This window comes from Trichomycterus rosablanca, chromosome 13 (assembly GCF_030014385.1).
Source record: "Trichomycterus rosablanca isolate fTriRos1 chromosome 13, fTriRos1.hap1, whole genome shotgun sequence".
NCBI lineage: Eukaryota > Metazoa > Chordata > Actinopteri > Siluriformes > Trichomycteridae > Trichomycterus > Trichomycterus rosablanca.
This window is the reverse complement of record NC_086000.1, coordinates 36,454,904-36,472,672: the sequence shown is the minus strand read 5'-3', so window position 1 is coordinate 36,472,672 and position 17,769 is coordinate 36,454,904. Positions and strand designations below refer to the sequence as shown.

The 17,769-nt window shown below is 45.5% G+C and overlaps 1 long non-coding RNA gene across 1 annotated transcript in view; it reads right to left on the bottom strand.

Annotated features, from left to right (window-relative positions):
* The window catches only part of LOC134325047 (uncharacterized), an 84,157-nt gene extending 67,141 nt beyond the window's left edge, over positions 1 to 17,016 (bottom strand). The window contains exons 1-2 of the long non-coding RNA XR_010014249.1: positions 16,979 to 17,016; positions 15,939 to 15,986 (exon numbers count right to left, since the gene is read on the bottom strand). This is a non-coding gene — a long non-coding RNA (uncharacterized LOC134325047). The remainder of the gene's footprint in view (positions 1 to 15,938; positions 15,987 to 16,978) is intronic.
* Between the last annotated feature and the right edge of the window lie 753 nt (positions 17,017 to 17,769).

Below are 17,769 nucleotides of genomic sequence, written 5' to 3'. Positions count from 1 at the left end.
GGGTGTTTTATCACAACCCTAGCAGGTGAAAAGAAGCGGTTGATGGTATCTCACACAGGGTGTCTCCATCACCCTCACTTCCTCACACTTTTACTCACAATTTACACTATATGGCCAAAAGTATTTGGACGCCTGACCATTTACTTGCTATGTGATCTTTTCAGCAAGAACAACAGACGCTCTTCTGAGAAGCTTCTCACAAGACTTGGGAATGTGTCTGTGAGAATTTGTGTCAGTAAAAATCTGACAGCATTTGTATGGATGGGCACTGATGTGGATGTTCCAGTTATCCAGTGCTGTGATGTTTCAGTGCTCCAATGTTCCAGAGCTCCAGTGCTCCACTGTTCCGATGTTTCAGAGCTCCGGCGCTCCATTGTTTCCAGTGTTCTAGTGTTCTAGTGTTCCACTGTCCCGATGTTCCAGAGCTCCAGTGCTCCAAAGCTCCATTGTTTCCAGAGCTCCAGTGCTCCAAAGCTCCATTGTTTCCAGTGTTCCAGGGCTGCAGTGCTCTGGTGTTCCATTGCTCTGATGTTCCAGCGCTCTGATGTTTATGTTCTCCGATGTTCCAGTGCTTCAGTGATCCAGTGGTCCAGAGCTCCAGTGCTCCAGTGCTCCGATGCTCTGGCGTTTCAGTGCTCCACATTCCAGTTCTCCAGCTTTCCAAAGCTCTCTGGTGTTCTAGTGTTTCCGGTGTTCCAGTCCTCCAGCACTCCAGTGGTCTGATGTTACAATGCGCCGGTGTTCCAGTGCTCCAGTATTCCACTGCTCCTTTTTTCCAGTGCTCTGGTGTCCCAGTATTTCAGTGCTCCGGTGTTCCAGTGCTCCTGCGCTCCACTGCTGCAACACTATGGCGCTCCGGTTTTCAAGTGCTCCGGTGTTCCAGTGTTCCAGTGTTTTAGTGTTCCACTGCTCCGTGCTCCAGTGTTCCAATGTTCCAGTGTTCCAGTGCTCCAGTGTTCCAATGTTCCAATGTTCCAGTGTTCCAGTGCTCCAGTGTTCCAATGTTCCAATGTTCCAGTGCTCCAGTGTTCCAATGTTCCAATGTTCCAGTGTTCCAGTGCTCCAGTGTTCCAGTGTTCCAGTGTTCCAGTGTGTGCTGTAGGAAACAGCGTGAAGATCTCGCCCACACACTGAACTCAGAGTCTCGCCGTTCTCCAAAAATGTTCCTTCCTGTTTTTGCTGTGGGACGTGAGATGATGTAGACGTTCACACTGCAGCAGGTCTTTGATGAACTCTGACACTGGCACAGACGCTGGCACAGACACTGGCACAGACGCTGGCACATATTACTATGAAAATGTCTGTTTATATAAATGCTGAAACTCTCACAGAGTAAAAGTGAGAAAATAAATTGTATTTCTTGATGTGCAGGGTGGAAGTGATCGCTCAACTACTTCTGGAGCAACGTTATTTATTCCCAATCACTGGCATCAGACGGGCATCAGACAGGCATCAGACAGGCATCAGACGGGCATCAGAAGGGCATCAGATGGGTATTGGTGTTTAGATGGAGTCAGTCCTGCGTTGATGCCCAACCAGCTTCTGTTCCTCTAGAGAAGTTTACACTATATGGTCAAAAGTATTGGGACGCTCCTTCTAATTACCAGACTCATGTGTTTCATTATATAAAGATAATTACATGCTTCTGAATTTGCAGCAACAGTTTAGGGAAGGTCCCTTCCTGTTTCAGCATGAATGAGCTCTATAAAGACATTAAGAAGTGCTCCGCCCTATCAGCCCTGCTGGACAGCTCTGGAATGAACCTGAACATCAACATCAGCGCTCAGCTATCAAACACTGTCATCTTTTGACTGAATGAAAACAAATTCCCACAGACATACTCCCAAGTCCTGTGAGAAGCTTGTGAGAAGAGTGGCTGTTGTTCTAGCTGAAAAGATCACACAGCGGTCACTCTGTATTAATAAGGTTTGTTCACAAACTCACGATCAGGCGTCTAAATACTTTTGGCCACATAGTGGATAAGCTGCGGTCTACAGAGGCGTCAGGATTCGGGTTCATTTGTCCCCTTCGAACAGATACAAGATCGTTCTGACTGAACGAGTGATTACAAAAGTGCCAAAAGTATGTGGACACCCCTTAGTAATGATTACAAACAGATTTAGTTGTTCAGTTGCTGACAGGCGTGTAATAATATTTATTTATTTCATTAGAATTTTAACGTCATGTTTTACACACTTTGAACCAAACGCTTTATTTCTTCAGAAAGGACCTGGACCGCTCCACCTGGGAATCGAACCCAGGACCTTCTTGCTACCCACCGAGCCATTGTGTCGTCTGCGTATAAAAAATATAAATATTGTTAATGATATACAGTGATTACAGCGTACAATCTAAGCAACTGAGGGTTAAGGGCCTTGATCAGGGGCCCAACAGTGGCAACCTGGCAGTGCATGAATGAATGGAATGAATGAGTGGACATGTGATGACCTGAAATAAGCCTGTGCCCTGTCCAGTGTGTGTGTGTGTGTGTGTGTGTGTGTGTGTATGTGTGTGTGTGTGTGTGTGTGTGTGTGTGTGTGTGTGTGTGTGATATTTACATCCCTTCTGGGGCTTCCTTTCACAAAAAACAGCTTGGGCATGTGCGTGACGAATTCTATCTCACACGCCTACACAGAACTCCACTCTCACTGCACACACACACACACAGACACACACACACACACACACACACACTTCCTCACTCTTTGAATCCCCTTTGATGCTGAAATACAGAAAATCGTCCTCGGAGCTCTCTCCGTTCGGAGGGCATTGACGCTTTCCCGTCGACTGCGGCGCCTCCGCACAACACACACACACACACACACACACACAATACAACGAGTCCTTCAGCAACCTCAACACCACACACACACACACTTACAAACACACACACATGTTCCAGATTTAAATACACACTTGTTTTTGGCATCATGTGTGTGTGTGTGTGTGTGTGTGTGTACTTTCTGTACTCAGTATCACTCCCTCGTTCTGCATCACACCCACTCACTCTGGCTTTCTGCAGCTCTCTGCTGAAGGACCTCGGGGAGCCGCTTCACACGCCCGTGAAGATGCCAACGTCTGCTTCTCGCCTCTCCTCCTCATCTCTCGAATCCTCTCTCCCCTCTCGGTCGCTTCTCGGTTTCGTCCTCGTTCTTCTGTCCTCCGTGCCCCCCGTTAGCTTCTTTTTTCTCGCCACGGTGCTTCGGTTTTTTGACGGGTTCATCTGGGTTTCCCGGCGGTTCGACGATGCCATGACTGGCATTCGGGTGATCCTAAAAAAGTGGCCAGCGAATGTGCCAGCTCACGTATCTGCTCGTGGTTTGAGCTCCTGAGGACCCTGTTTAACCCTAGGGCCTAGCTGGCTGTGGTATATAGTGTCTTAAAAAGCATGAACTCCCTAAACTATTTGTTAGATTCCCATTAGATTCGTCATTATTCCAGCTGATTGGCGCTCAGTTGGCGGTTTGTGTTCACTGCTGCTGCAACAGCGACTCCTAGTGTCTGGTCACGGTGCTGACACTAGTGATGGAGGAACACCTAGAGCATAGTGTGATCCTCCACTGCATTAACTCCTATGCATCCGACACTCAGGTGGTGCAGCGGTAAACACACTAGCCCACCAGTGCTGGCATCTTAAGTGTGAGGGTTCGAATCTCAGGACCCTAGGGGTTCCTCATAAGCGCTGCAGTTACGACCTCTGCTGGCTGATCGATGGTGCTGCACAGAGACGGGCAACTATTTTAGTAATTAAAAGCTTGCTGGTTCAAGCCCCACCACTGCCAGGCTGCCACTGTTGGGCCCTTGAGCAAGGCCCTTAACCCTCAATTGCTAAGACAGTATACTGTCACAGTACTGTAAGTCACTTTGGACAAAAGCATCTGCTAAATGTAAAATGTAGTCGAGACTCTCCGTGCGCTATACGGACCTCCGTATGAGCAATAAACCCGCCTGCTGCAGATGAAAAGAAGCGGTTCGTACTGCACACGTGTTAGAAGGAGGGGGCGTGTGTTAGTTACGGATCTCATTTACATTTTCAGCATAGTTTGGTCTAAGCAATTGAGAGTAAATGGGCCTTGCTTAAGGGCCCAACAGTGGCAACCTGGCAGTGGTAGGGCTTGAACCAGTGACCTTCTGATTACTAGTCCTGATATTCTCTGTCAGCAGTAGATGAAGAGAAATATGACCAGGGAATTGGATACGACTAAATTGAGTGCAAGCTCCACCCACTTCTCTTCACCAGCAATTTCTCCCACCTGTCAGAAACGAACCCGTTCATCCTGTAACGCGGCTGACAGCGTGACTACAGGGTTAAACACCCGAAGCGGTAATGAAGGCCTCGCAAATCCGCCAGGATGGAGCCGGGCACACCTGGCATCACGTTAACGAGTCGTGCCAGCTGTGCCAGATGTGCCAGTGCACCACAATCAGGGCTGAAAAAAACAAAAACAGAACCAGGAGACTCCAGAAGACGGAGACACGTTGAGACTGGAGGGCAGTTGTAGCCTAGCGGTTAAGGTACTGGACCAGTAAGCAGAAGGTTGCTGGTTCAAACCCCACCACTGTTGGGCCCTTGAGCAAGGTCCTTAACCCTCAGTTGCTTAGACTGTATAATGTAAGTCGCTTGGGATAAATGCGTCTGCTAAATGCTGGAAATGTGAATGTAATTGAAGGATGAATGAACGCTGTGAGTGTGAGTTCAGGTTATAAACAGGACTATAACGCCATCTCATGGCATGATGGAGAACTCACCATGAAAAAGAGCAGCAGAACGCTGGATATTTACAGCAGCTCTTTGTATGCAGAATTCGGAACTCTGGCTGTATTTTTGGCTGATAAATGAACCATGAATAACGCGCGCATACACACACACACACACACCAAGTTTCAAATCATTTCACCTCCGAAAAAATCACTGCATGAATTATTCACTTTAACGCAGAACATCAGAGGAAACGAGGCGCTCTTGTGGCGCTGTGCTCTATCCCGCCAGCCTGGGTTCCAAGCTCAGCTGTGCTATCAACCGGCCAGGCGTCTACACAGACCCTACGTTCAGCTGCCACTCATGTTCAATCAGAGCTGCGATTAGCCAGAACACGTCTGTTTTGTGGTGCTAATGTGATCCGTAGATACGGGTCAGTAACGTACGCAGTACCGTCAGCTTGGCATCAGCTGTTTTACCACTGCTTTATCATACTGAGGGTCGTGGTGGGTACAATTCACTGAGCCAAAGTTAGGAAACACACTGAACAGGGCACCAGTACATCACAGGGCTGTGGGAGGAAACCGGAGTTCCCGGAGGAAACCCACGCAGACACGAAGAAGAACATGCAAACTCCACACAGATGGAACATGGACGGCTCCGCCTGGGAATCTAACCCAGGACCTTCTTGCTGTGAGGCGACGGTGCTACCCAACATGCCACCTAGACAATATTAGGGCTTTTCCTTATATAATATTTAGAAATAATAGTATAAAAATAAATATATATTAAAAACGGATGGATGGCGCCCCTTAGCATTTGCGCCTATGCCCAGAAAGCCGCCCTGGCTGTGTCTGATGAAGGGAGGAGAACATGACCGAGCTCTCGCGCTATATTGGTGTCGTGTTTGAGGTGTGTTACCGCATTATGCCCAGTGATAGTAGAGAAACCTGACATCCCCCCCCCCCCCCCCCCCCTCACGTCAGTTCTGAGGTTATCAGCCTGACAAAGGGGGGTTTGGAGTGGGTCCATTCACAGCCGAAAAGAATTCACCTCAGAGGTAACAATGATGTACGATTCAGTCACTGTTCCTGTTCTCTGTACCTTTATCGGTGTTAATATGATTTATAAACGTTGAATCGTGGTAAATCCCGGGTCATTTCACACACACAACAGAACTTATTGCTTTTCCAGCCCCGGTGTGCAGCCGGGCATTCGGATCAGAACTATCAACCTCTAGAAAGTGTGATGAACACAGTGCAGGAGTCTTATAGTAGTGTTGCCTTGTTGCTGCTGCCTGCTAAGTACACTGGTGAGTGGTGGAAGAATATAGGAAAGTATAGTGTGTTCCTCTGTACGTGCTGAGGCTCTCCACAGTGGTAGGAATTCACTGGTAACTCACTCGGGTGGCGCAGTGCTAAAACACATTAGTGACTGGCTCATCTGAGGGAGGGAGTGTCATAGGGATTCCTCATAACTGCTGCAATTATGATCTCTGCTGGCTGATCGATGGTGCTGCACAGAGACGGGGGATCATGGACATCAGTGCGTGACTCTCCGTACACGATACAGATCTCCATATGAACCCGCCTGATGCAGGTGAAAGGTAGTGGTTGCTATTGCACACGTGTCGGAAAGGTTGCGTGTTATTTACGACCCTCCTCGGTCAGGAGTCAAGGTCTGCAGCGGTACGGTTAGGGAATTAGATATGACTCATTTAGGAGAAAAATTTAAGGAAAATAAAAAGAAGCAGCCTGAGACTTTGTACATGATAGAGGAGGATGTTAGTCTGCTATTAAAACAGTGTGACCTCTATGTGATCCTCTATGCTTCTCACAAGACTTGGAGGTATGTCTGTGGGAATTTGTGCCTGTTCAGTCAAAAGATGACAGCATTTGTATGGCTGGGCGCTGATGTTGCTCTTCAGTGAGGCTGAGGTCAAGCTTTTCTTCATATTTTTATAGAGCTTGCTCATCCTGGGACAGGAAAAGGAACCTTCCCTAAACTGTTACTGCAAAGCTGGAAGCATGTCATTTTCCTGTTAGCAACTGCTGTGGCTGAAACACATGAATTCAGTATTTAGAAGGGGCGTCCCGATACTTTTGTGCATATAGTGTATGTGGCCTGAGCAAAGCCAGGACTTCTCATTTAACAAATGCTCTATTGACCAAATGGGGCGGCACAGTGGCTCATTGGGTAGCACTGTCGCCTCACAGCAAGAGGGTCCTGGGTTCGTTTCCCAGGTGGAGCCGTCCAGGTCCTTTCTGTGTGGCGTTGGCATGTTCTCCCCATGTCTGTGTGGGTTTCCTCCGGTTTTTATAATACTGCAGATGGTATAATAAAATTATCCAGCTGCTTTGGGACTGAGGGGGGTAACCACCTTTTCCAAAATGATGCAGAGCAAAAACATCACGCAGCTCCATCGTTCAACGGCAATTTAGCATCGGCCCGAGAGAACTCATCCCTCACTCGACCAGACGAGAGAGAGAGAGAGAGAGAGAGAGAGAGAGAGAGAGAGAGAGAGAGAGAGAGAGAGAGAAAAAGAGAGAGAGAAAGAGAGAGAGAGAGCAATGCTGAGCAATTCTCAGGTGACTGGATAACGCTACAGAACCGAAATCCGAGTAAATGAACGCAGCATGCTGACTGTGGACACTGGTCCACAGTCTTTGATCGTGGAGGGGTCGTGTGTTAGTCATGGCTCTCCTCGGCCAGAGTGGAGGTCCGCAGCGGTAATTGGATATGACTAAATTGGGTAAAAAACTGGGGCAAAAATGCCCCAGGTTCCTAAAGTTACGTCGTCCCTAAAGCTCTTCGTAACTCGCTAAGATCAGTCATTATCTGGAAACGCACCCTAGTTCAGTTCCTTAGGTTCCTAACAAGCTCCAAGGGAGTGGAATGAGCTCATAAGGAACCTAAAGGGCCTTCCCCAAACTGTTTCTGCCTATATAGAGAGCAAATAGCAGAAATCCCGGATCCCAAACGTGAGACTCGCTCCTGCGCCCTTCAGAGCAGTCTGAGGTGGTTTGGAGTCTCGCCAGCCTCTGGAGCGAACACAATGACAATAAGAGCAAACACACGTGGCACGACTCCAGCTACCCACTACCCACAATCCTCCTGGAATATAAAACGCCCTCCAATCCGTGTACACACCTTCCTAAGTGCGCGGCCGTAAGCTCACGCCAAGACGCCCCGTGTTCCAGCACTGAGGAGAACGGAACCCGGTCCGGAAAGCTCGTTCCAGCGGCGAGCGGCGAGCGCCAACAAGGTTCAGGGAGCGTTCACGTACCAGCTGTGACTGGCAGACAGAACTGGGACAGTCTGACACACAAGCTGGCGCAGGAGTCTGTGCCAACCTGATTTTGTTCTGGCAGATTACGATGGCGTCTCAGCAGGTGGTGATTTTAGAAAACAATGAAGTGAGAGACTCAAATGAGGCGTCAGAGAATGGGATTCTGGGAAACTGGATGGAGGGTACGGCCAAAAGTATGAGGACACCCGTCTCCTCCGAATCCTGCTTCAACCTTGCGTGATCGAATTCAGTCTTGTTTCATTTCCATCGACCGGTTTATCCTGATCAGGGTCGAGGCGGGTGTAGTTTCATTAGGAAAAACTGGGCACAAGGTAGGAATTCCTTGGACAGGGTGTCAATTCGTTATAGGGGACACCTGACCGGCTGATAGCACCACTGCTGGGCTTGCATAATAGACCGAGTTATTTAGAGGCCAGTGTGTGTGTGTGTGTGTGTGTGTGTGTGTGTGCGTTCTTCGCATTAAATGACTCCTTAAAAAGAAGTGCAGAACTGGCACACTGGTTAAGGAGGGGAGGCGGGGTGAAATGAGAAGGTCCTCAAGGCATTACAGAGTCCAAACAAATCAATACCGAGCCTCTACCCAGAATGCAAAGCAGGGTCGTCTAAAAAGTTTCTGCTGAATACAGTAAACAGGGCTAAACTTTGTCCCGCATCGGCGCCGTGCCCTGACTGAGCTTTATTAGGACGAAAGGAACGGACGATTCGTTTAAATCTATTCCGTAACGTAACATAAGATTGATCCTAAGAGAACCGAACATTCCAAACTGCTCCTAGAGAACAAACAGGTGGAGAGGTTGGTGGATAAGAAGAAGACGTCCATTGAGCCGACAATCTTCCGATTTATAACCCAAAGCTTCACCACAAAGTAGAGAGTGGACAGTACGGGGATGGCGCAGAACTGAGAAACTGGTTCTCATAATATTACGACGACCAGAAAACCAGACCGGACCGAGCAATCAGAGGAGATAAACCGTGATGTATAGAGGAGCCTCCACCTGGAGCAAATTAACATTCTCGGGGTGACAGCAGGTTATTGTTAATCAAGAGAAACTGACACATCAACCATCGGTGCCTCCGTGTCCCCTCTGCCGGCCAAAGTGGTAACGCAGAAGGACACGACTTTCATAAAGACCTCTCCACTAAACCTCTGACTGCAAGGAGACGAGCCGATAAACAATCCGTAGGTAAAGACTCGAGCTGTTTCAGCCTGGTCAGGGTTGCGGTGGGACATGACTCACTGCAGAACTACGGACAGCTGAGGCTTTATAATGTACAGTTAATAAAAGTCCACTCGACGTCATATCGCTGTATTTCCGTCTAGTTCGGGTTGTCCATGGCAGACAATTTGTTTTATTTATTTTTAATTTACCTCCACAAAAGATGCAAAGAAAATCAACTTTTTTTTATTAATCTCTCATCTCTGCCCAAACTGAACCCCAAACTGAACTCACATGAGACAAAGCTGTCGGAAATATAAATACACTCCTTTAAAGTATTAATACAACACAAAACTGTGTATAAACCTGCACTGCAGCCTCATAGACTAATAATATAAGCCATGATATTTTCCATGATACGCGCACTGCTGTCTGGCGGCCCCCGACACATCAAACCTCCTCATCACCTTTTAGATTAGCAAACAACAAAGCAACCGTCAGCCAATATGTCATAAACGCCGAAACCCTCTGGTGCCCAGGTGAGAAGAAAAAAAAGAAAAGACAACAAACAGGTAAAAAGACACAGGTAAGATAATGTAATTAATAAATACTTTATTTTACTGGCGCAGCAAGATATTCCGCTAGCACACGAGCGCCAAGATTCTGAACTCCTGGGTTCGAAACTTGCCGTTGCCACCGGTATAATTGGCAGTGCCTGCAGCAGACACGTTTCCGCGAGGCGGGATGACCGGACTATGTGGGTGGGGTCTTCAAACGCTGTGTAAGGACCCTGATTGGCAGATAGAGAGGCGCCTGTGCAGAGTGCATGCGTGATAAAGGGTTCCGCTAAGGACTGCGCATGGGTCGGAGGAGGCGTGAGCAGCAATGTACCCACCTCAACTGCAATCAGGGATCCACCAGCAGTGGAAGACAAAGTGACTACACTAAACTGGAGAAAATAGGAGAAAATGCATAAATAAAATAGAAAAAAATACATGAAAAATAAATAAATAAATACTTTATCTGTCTCATATTAGTAGTTACTGTCAGATGCTCGGAGCAAAGTTACTAGCTAGAAAAACGTTCACAATCAGAACAATGTTGGTCTGTGTTTGGCTGCACTTTCAGAACGTCGGTCTGTGGTACAAGAATACGTTTAAACCAAAGTCACGTCCTCATATTTTATAAACAATAATACTACAGCTGTAGTTACTGTGGTTTGTGTCTGACATTCACTGGTCAGACAGCCTTCAGAGTCAAGACTCCAATCAGCACTCATTTTGGCTCCCAAAATGACTCCCAAATGACTCCTAAAATGACTCTTGATTCATTCTGAACGAGAACAATTGCCAGTTTCTGGAACCCAAAACTTATATTTAGGTGGCCATTATGAAACAACAAAGGCAGGGTGAAGGAAATAGTATTAATATAGTATTTTGTGTAATACCTTATTAATATATTAACGATATTGTGTTTATATTGTATTTATGATTCGTTAAACGTCACTTGTTATGCCGCTCAGGTGGTGCAGCGGTAAAATACGGTAGAGCACCAGAGCTGGGATTTCAAATACATGAACAACGTTTGGCTGCTGTTCACAGGGTGGGATGAGCCGGTGATCGATGGCGCCTGCGCAGAGTTGGGGAATAATGCTGATCAGGGTGTGGCTCTCTGTACACAAGGCTGATCCGCATATGAACTCGCCTTGTGCAGGTGAAAAGAGGCAGTCGGTACTGCACATGTGTCGGAGGGCGGAAAGCTCCTCAGTCAGCAGTGGAGGGTTGTATCAATAGAGGTAAAGCGTAGTGCAGTCAGAGTAATTAGATATGACTAAATTAGGGGAGAAACTTGGGGGGAAAGTGGAGAAAAAGAAAGTAAAAAAGTCACTGGTTAGTGTTTAACGCTGTTCTTGTGTTTCTTAAATAAAGAAAATCTCAGACATGAAGCTCCGCTGTATCTGTGTGAGTGTATAAACACAGTGATCGATGTATGAATCCTGCCTGGGGCAGCACAGCGGTCAGGACCGGCTCTGCATGAGGATGTGAGTAAACGGGTGTGTGGTTGTTGCTTTGAGATGGATCATCTCCGGTCCAAGTTGCATAGCCATCTTAGATTCAGTGTTTCTGGGTGACACCGGTCCCCCTGCAATCCTGACCAGGCTGAAACAGCTCTCCACCTGCAGATCGTTTATCTGCAGCTCGGCTTCGTCTCCCTGCAGTCAGAGCTTTAGTGGAGCGGTCGTGTGGGCGTCGGTCCAAGCTCGGCTTCATGAAAATGCACGCGATCGTGTTCTACATTACGCCAAGTGTTCCAGACCGCAAAATGCGGCCTGCCCTCGGTAAGAGAGTTGGCACGGTCGGCATCGGCTAAACGAGTGCGAGATGCAGACGGAGCAAACGACTCAAAGTGTGATCACAGAACGAACCTGACAGCAGCACCGAGGTTCATCAAAGAATTAAATGAGCTGCTTAATCAGAATCACGTCTGAATTTAGAGAGAAAACAGATCAGCCATAAGATTAAAACCACCTCCTTGTTTCTACACTCACTGTCCATTTTATCAGCTCCACTTACCATATAGAAGCACTTTGTAGTTCTACAATTACTGACTGTAGTCCATCTGTTTCAATGGTCAGGACCCCCACAGGACCCCCACAGAGCAGGTATTATTTAGGTGGTGGATGATTCTCAGCACTGCAGTGACACTGACATGGTGGTGGTGTGTTAGTGTGTGTTGTGCTGGTATGAGTGGATCAGACACAGCAGCGCTGCTGGAGTTTTAAACACCTCACTGTCACTGCTGGACTGAGAATAGTCCACCAACCAAAAACATGCAGCCAACAGCGCCCTGTGGGCAGCGTCCTGTGTCCACTGATGAAGGTCTAGAAGATGACCGACTCAAACAGCAGCAATAGATGAGCGATCGTCTCTGACTTTACATCTACAAGGTGGACCGACTAGGTAGGAGTGTCTAATAGAGTGGACAGTGAGTGGACACGGTATTTAAAAACTCCAGCAGGGCTGCTGTGTCTGATCCACTCATACCAGTACAACACACACTAACACACCACTGCAGTGTCACTGCAGTGCTGAGAATCATCCACCACCTAAATAATACCTGCTCTGTGGGGGTCCTGTGGGGGTCCTGACCATTGAAGAACAGAGTAAAAGCAGGTTAAAAAGCTTGTAGAGAAACAGATGGACTACAGTCAGTAATTGTAGAACTACAAAGTGCTTCTATATGGTAAGTGGAGCTGATAAAATGGACAGTGAGTGTAGAAGCAAGGAGGTGGTTGTTATGGCTGATCGGTGTATATATATATACAGTGTATCACAAAAGTGAGTACACCCCTTACATTTCTGCAGATATTTAAGTATATCTTTTCATGGGACAACACTGACAAAATGACACTTTGACACAATGAAAAGTAGTCTGTGTGCAGCTTATATAACAGTGTAAATTTATTCTTCCCTCAAAATAACTCAATATACAGCCATTAATGTCTAAACCACTGGCAACAAAAGTGAGTACACCCCTTAGTGAAAGTTCCTGAAGTGTCAATATTTTGTGTGGCCACCATTATTTCCCAGAACTGCCTTAACTCTCCTTGGCATGGAGTTTACCAGAGCTTCACAGGTTGCCACTGGAATGCTTTTCCACTCCTCCATGATGACATCACGGAGCTGGCGGATATTCGAGACTTTGCGCTCCTGCACCTTCCGCTTGAGGATGCCCCAAAGATGTTCTATTGGGTTTAGGTCTGGAGACATGCTTGGCCAGTCCATCACCTTTACCCTCAGCCTCTTCAATAAAGCAGTGGTCGTCTTAGAGGTGTGTTTGGGGTCATTATCATGCTGGAACACTGCCCTGCGACCCAGTTTCCGGAGGGAGGGGATCATGCTCTGCTCAGTATTTCACAGTACATATTGGAGTTCATGTGTCCCTCAATGAAATGTAACTCCCCAACACCTGCTGCACTCATGCAGCCCCAGACCATGGCATTCCCACCACCATGCTTGACTGTAGGCATGACACACTTATCTTTGTACTCCTCACCTGATTGCCGCCACACATGCTTGAGACCATCTGAACCAAACAAATTAATCTTGGTCTCATCAGACCATAGGACATGGTTCCAGTTATCCATGTCCTTTGTTGACATGTCTTCAGCAAACTGTTTGCGGGCTTTCTTGTGTAGAGACTTCAGAAGAGGCTTCCTTCTGGGGTGACAGCCATGCAGACCAATTTGATGTAGTGTGCGGCGTATGGTCTGAGCACTGACAGGCTGACCCCCCACCTTTTCAATCTCTGCAGCAATGCTGACAGCACTCCTGCGCCTATCTTTCAAAAACAGCAGTTGGATGTGACGCTGAGCACGTGCACTCAGCTTCTTTGGACGACCAACGCGAGGTCTGTTCTGAGTGGACCCTGCTCTTTTAAAACGCTGGATGATCTTGGCCACTGTGCTGCAGCTCAGTTTCAGGGTGTTGGCAATCTTCTTGTAGCCTTGGCCATCTTCATGTAGCGCAACAATTCGTCTTTTAAGATCCTCAGAGAGTTCTTTGCCATGAGGTGCCATGTTGGAACTTTCAGTGACCAGTATGAGAGAGTGTGAGAGCTGTACTACTAAATTGAACACACCTGCTCCCTATGCACACCTGAGACCTAGTAACACTAACAAATCACATGACATTTTGTAGGGAAAATGACAAGCAGTGCTCAATTTGGACATTTAGGGGTGTAGTCTCTTAGGGGTGTACTCACTTTTGTTGCCGGTGGTTTAGACATTAATGGCTGTATATTGAGTTATTTTGAGGGAAGAATAAATTTACACTGTTATATAAGCTGCACACAGACTACTTTTCATTGTGTCAAAGTGTCATTTTGTCAGTGTTGTCCCATGAAAAGATATACTTAAATATCTGCAGAAATGTGAGGGGTGTACTCACTTTTGTGATACACTGTATATACGTTAAAAGTGCATTTAAATGACCTCCACTGTTCTATACAGACCTTTCACCAGATTTGGAAGTTTGTCTGTGAGGATTTGTTCCCATTTAGTCCCAAAAAAGCATTTTTGAGGTCAGGCACTGATGTTGGACGAGAAGGCTTGGCTTACAGTTGACGACCTAATTCATCCCAAAAGTGTTGTTGGATAATCATGATCATAATAATAACCACAGACCACAGATAATTGGCGTCCGTTTACATTTACGTACATTTTTTGACACCAGTACACGCTTAACATTTCCTGAAGCTCCGCGTCTCACCGCGCGTCAGTCAGGAAGTATTCACGACCTCTCCTGAAGCAATTACACCTCAGACGAACTCTGACACGCTTTCCAATTTCCCAGCTTTGAAACCCCTCCATCAGAAGTCAAGGGTCGTCATTTTAAACATTCATCCGGAGCAGAAGGTTCCCGACCGCTTCAAAAGCTCAAGCACACGTTTAATTACGGACCGAGAGACGGGGTGAGCAATGCAAACGCTAATGCACCACCCACACCAAGGGTCTGTCTGAAAACCTAGTGCTCTCTCTGTACACAGAGGCATTGTACATCAGCCTACGCTCCCGAGAAGAGGGCGTGTCTAAATTCTTAGATCCTTTAAAATGCTCCTACTGAGGCGCCTTAATTCTTCTTCTTCTTCTTGTCAGCCTTTGTCCCGTTTCTCGGTTACGGGGTCGGCATTTCGGCTTCTTCCTGTTAGGGGTCGCCGGCGGGATTTGGCAGTTGTTTTTTTTTAACACCGGATGCCCTTCCTGACACGACCCTCCCTATTTATCCGGGCTTGGGACCGGCACTACAACGCACTGGTTTATGCATCCCAGCGGCTCGGTACCTCTAGGACAATTCAGTGTCTCCAATTAGCCTAGCGGCATGTCTTTGGACTGTGGGAGGAAACCGGAGCACCCGGAGGAAACCCACGCAGACACGGGAAGAACATGCAAACTCCGAACAGAAAGGACCTGGACCGCCCCACTCGGGGATCGAACCCAGGACCTTCTCGCTGTGAGGCGACAGTGCTACCCACTAAGCCACCGTGCCGCCCTACTGAGGCGCCTTACTTCTGAGTGATAATCTGACTGAATAACGAAGGAGCGTCTGCACACACACACACACACACATAACTTAACAAAAATATTGTCGAGTTTTTACTTTTGTTATCGCCGCACTTTACCGTTACTTGCTACTGTAGAGGGTCGGCTCATTTAGCCGCTGAGAGTGCTGCTAGTCCGCCGGGGATGCTACGGGTCTTTTGCTCTGTGCGATGGTGGAGGTGTGGGAATAACGGCACATGGTAGAGTCACTTTAACTGTTTAGTCAGGACTTTAATGAGCGTTACAACACTCTAGACTACCTAGCTCCAGCACCCGAACTACCTACTGGGTTTAATGCTGGGGCCATACGACGAGTCTCATATACAAAACTAACTAACTGCAGAACGTCCGAACATGCAGGTATAAGCCGGGTACTGCATTCTGATTGGCTGAGCTGAATGTCACTCACATATCGCCGCTACAATACTGTAATATAATAATAACGACCTGGCGAGTGCAGCCAATGGGGGGGCAGTGCGGTGGGGGGTTGAGTTCATGTTCACGACTCTGTAAGCTCAACACCGAGGACCATTTTAATAAGAACCAGAGAAGAAAAAGCACTGGAGACAAATCTGGTGTTTGAGAGCAGAAGAACCGCTACGCTGGGTCACGCCGGGACCTCCAGCAATAACAGCAGAAACAATAACAGTAGATGAAGAGTAGATGAGGTACCTGAATAAATGTCCCTGCTCCTCAACCTCATCAGCCAGCGCCTCAGTCCTACAACAACAAGAACCAGAGGATAAAACCCACAACCTCAACCTGTCTGATATAGTGGGAGGAGTTAGAGTTATGATGTAATGTAGTGGGAGGAGTTTGGGTTATGATGTAATATAGTGGAAGGAGTTTGGGCTATGATGTAATATAGTGGTAATGTATTTTTTTTCTAATGGAAATTTTGTAAATTTATTTTTTTTGTAGTATAGATCTTGTAGTATTGTTTTTTCTAGTAAAAAATATTATGTAAAAATATATTTATTTTTTATTTTTAATTTAAAATGTTTTTTTCTAAAAGGAATTTTCAATTTTTAAGTAGAAATTTTCTTTATTTTTTTCTAGTAGAAATTTTTAAACCTTTTTTTTTAATATAAATTTTTAAAATCTTTATTTTTTTAATATAAATTTTTACATTTTTATTTTTTTTCTAAAATAAATGTTTACATTTTTTGTTTTTTCTAACAGAAATGTTTAAATCTTTATTTTTAGTATAAATTTTTAAATCTTTATTTTTTTCTAATAAAATTTTTTAAGTTTTAATTTTTAGTAGAGATTTTTAATTTTTTTTATCTTTATTTTTAATATATATTTTAAATCTTTATTTTTAATATATATTTTAAATCTTTATTTTTTGTAGAATTTTTTTAATCTTTATTTTTAGTAGAAATTTTTTTAAACTTTATTTTTTAGTATAATTTTTTTAAATCTTTATTTTTTTTTAGTAGAAATCTTTTAAATCTTTATTTTTTTGTAGAATTTTTAAAATCTATTTTTTTCTAGTAGAAATTGTGTTAATTTTTTTTTACAGTAGAAAGTCTTTTTAGTTCTAGATATACTTTTTTTCTTTCTATTTGTCTTTTTGAGTGACAGATTAATAATTTTTCTCCCAAAAACATCTGCTGGCATTGGCAGTCGCTGGGCATCCTGACGCTGGTGTGTGTGTATGTGTGTGTGTGTGTATGTGTGTGTGTGTGTGTGACAGCAGCTGTATTTACCTGACTTTCTATCTGGCAGGATACAGCAGTATTTCTGCACTACACTCGGCAGCACCTGTTCAGGAGACAGAAAACCAGAGGATAAAGAAACGATGATAAAGAATTCAGGAGAAACGGTCGTTAATTACATTCTCCGTCAGGTATCTCTCTCAGTCTGTGCCGTCGTGTGTGAGGGGTTTTACTGGCGGTGCTGCGTGGGCATGAAAATGTCTTCATGTTGTGTTGAGAGAGAGGAGCAGCCAAAGAAACAGAAGAGTGAGATTTGAACACAAACTCTGTAACACATGGGACGAGCTACAGTACAAAACCTAATCCAAAAAATATGGGACACGATGTGAAATGGTGTTAAATCCTGACAGCATTGATTTGTATTTTAAGTAGCTAAATTCAGCTGAAGTTTGTCGCTTGGTGAACAAAGAAAAACTTACAGGAACTGTAAGGAAAAGCTTCCTGCAACTAGTGTGCTGCAGAAAGTGAACAAAATAATAAAAGAACGTTACTTTAAAACCTTCTCTTGGACACGTTGTAATTCTTTTTAAAGTCAGAGTTTGGCGCTTATTAAATAATAATTCATAAATCACACTTTATTACTGTAACAGATTGTCGGAGGTATACTTAATGCCCTATCAGGGTCACTACTAACATAAAAAATAAAGCTTGAGTTGATTCAACTTCTGTGTGACCAGACGAACCTGCGGAAAGCTCGATTACATCACCATCAAAGTTTATAGTTTATTACTATATACACCGATCAGTCATAACATTAAAACCACCTCCTTGTTTCTACACTC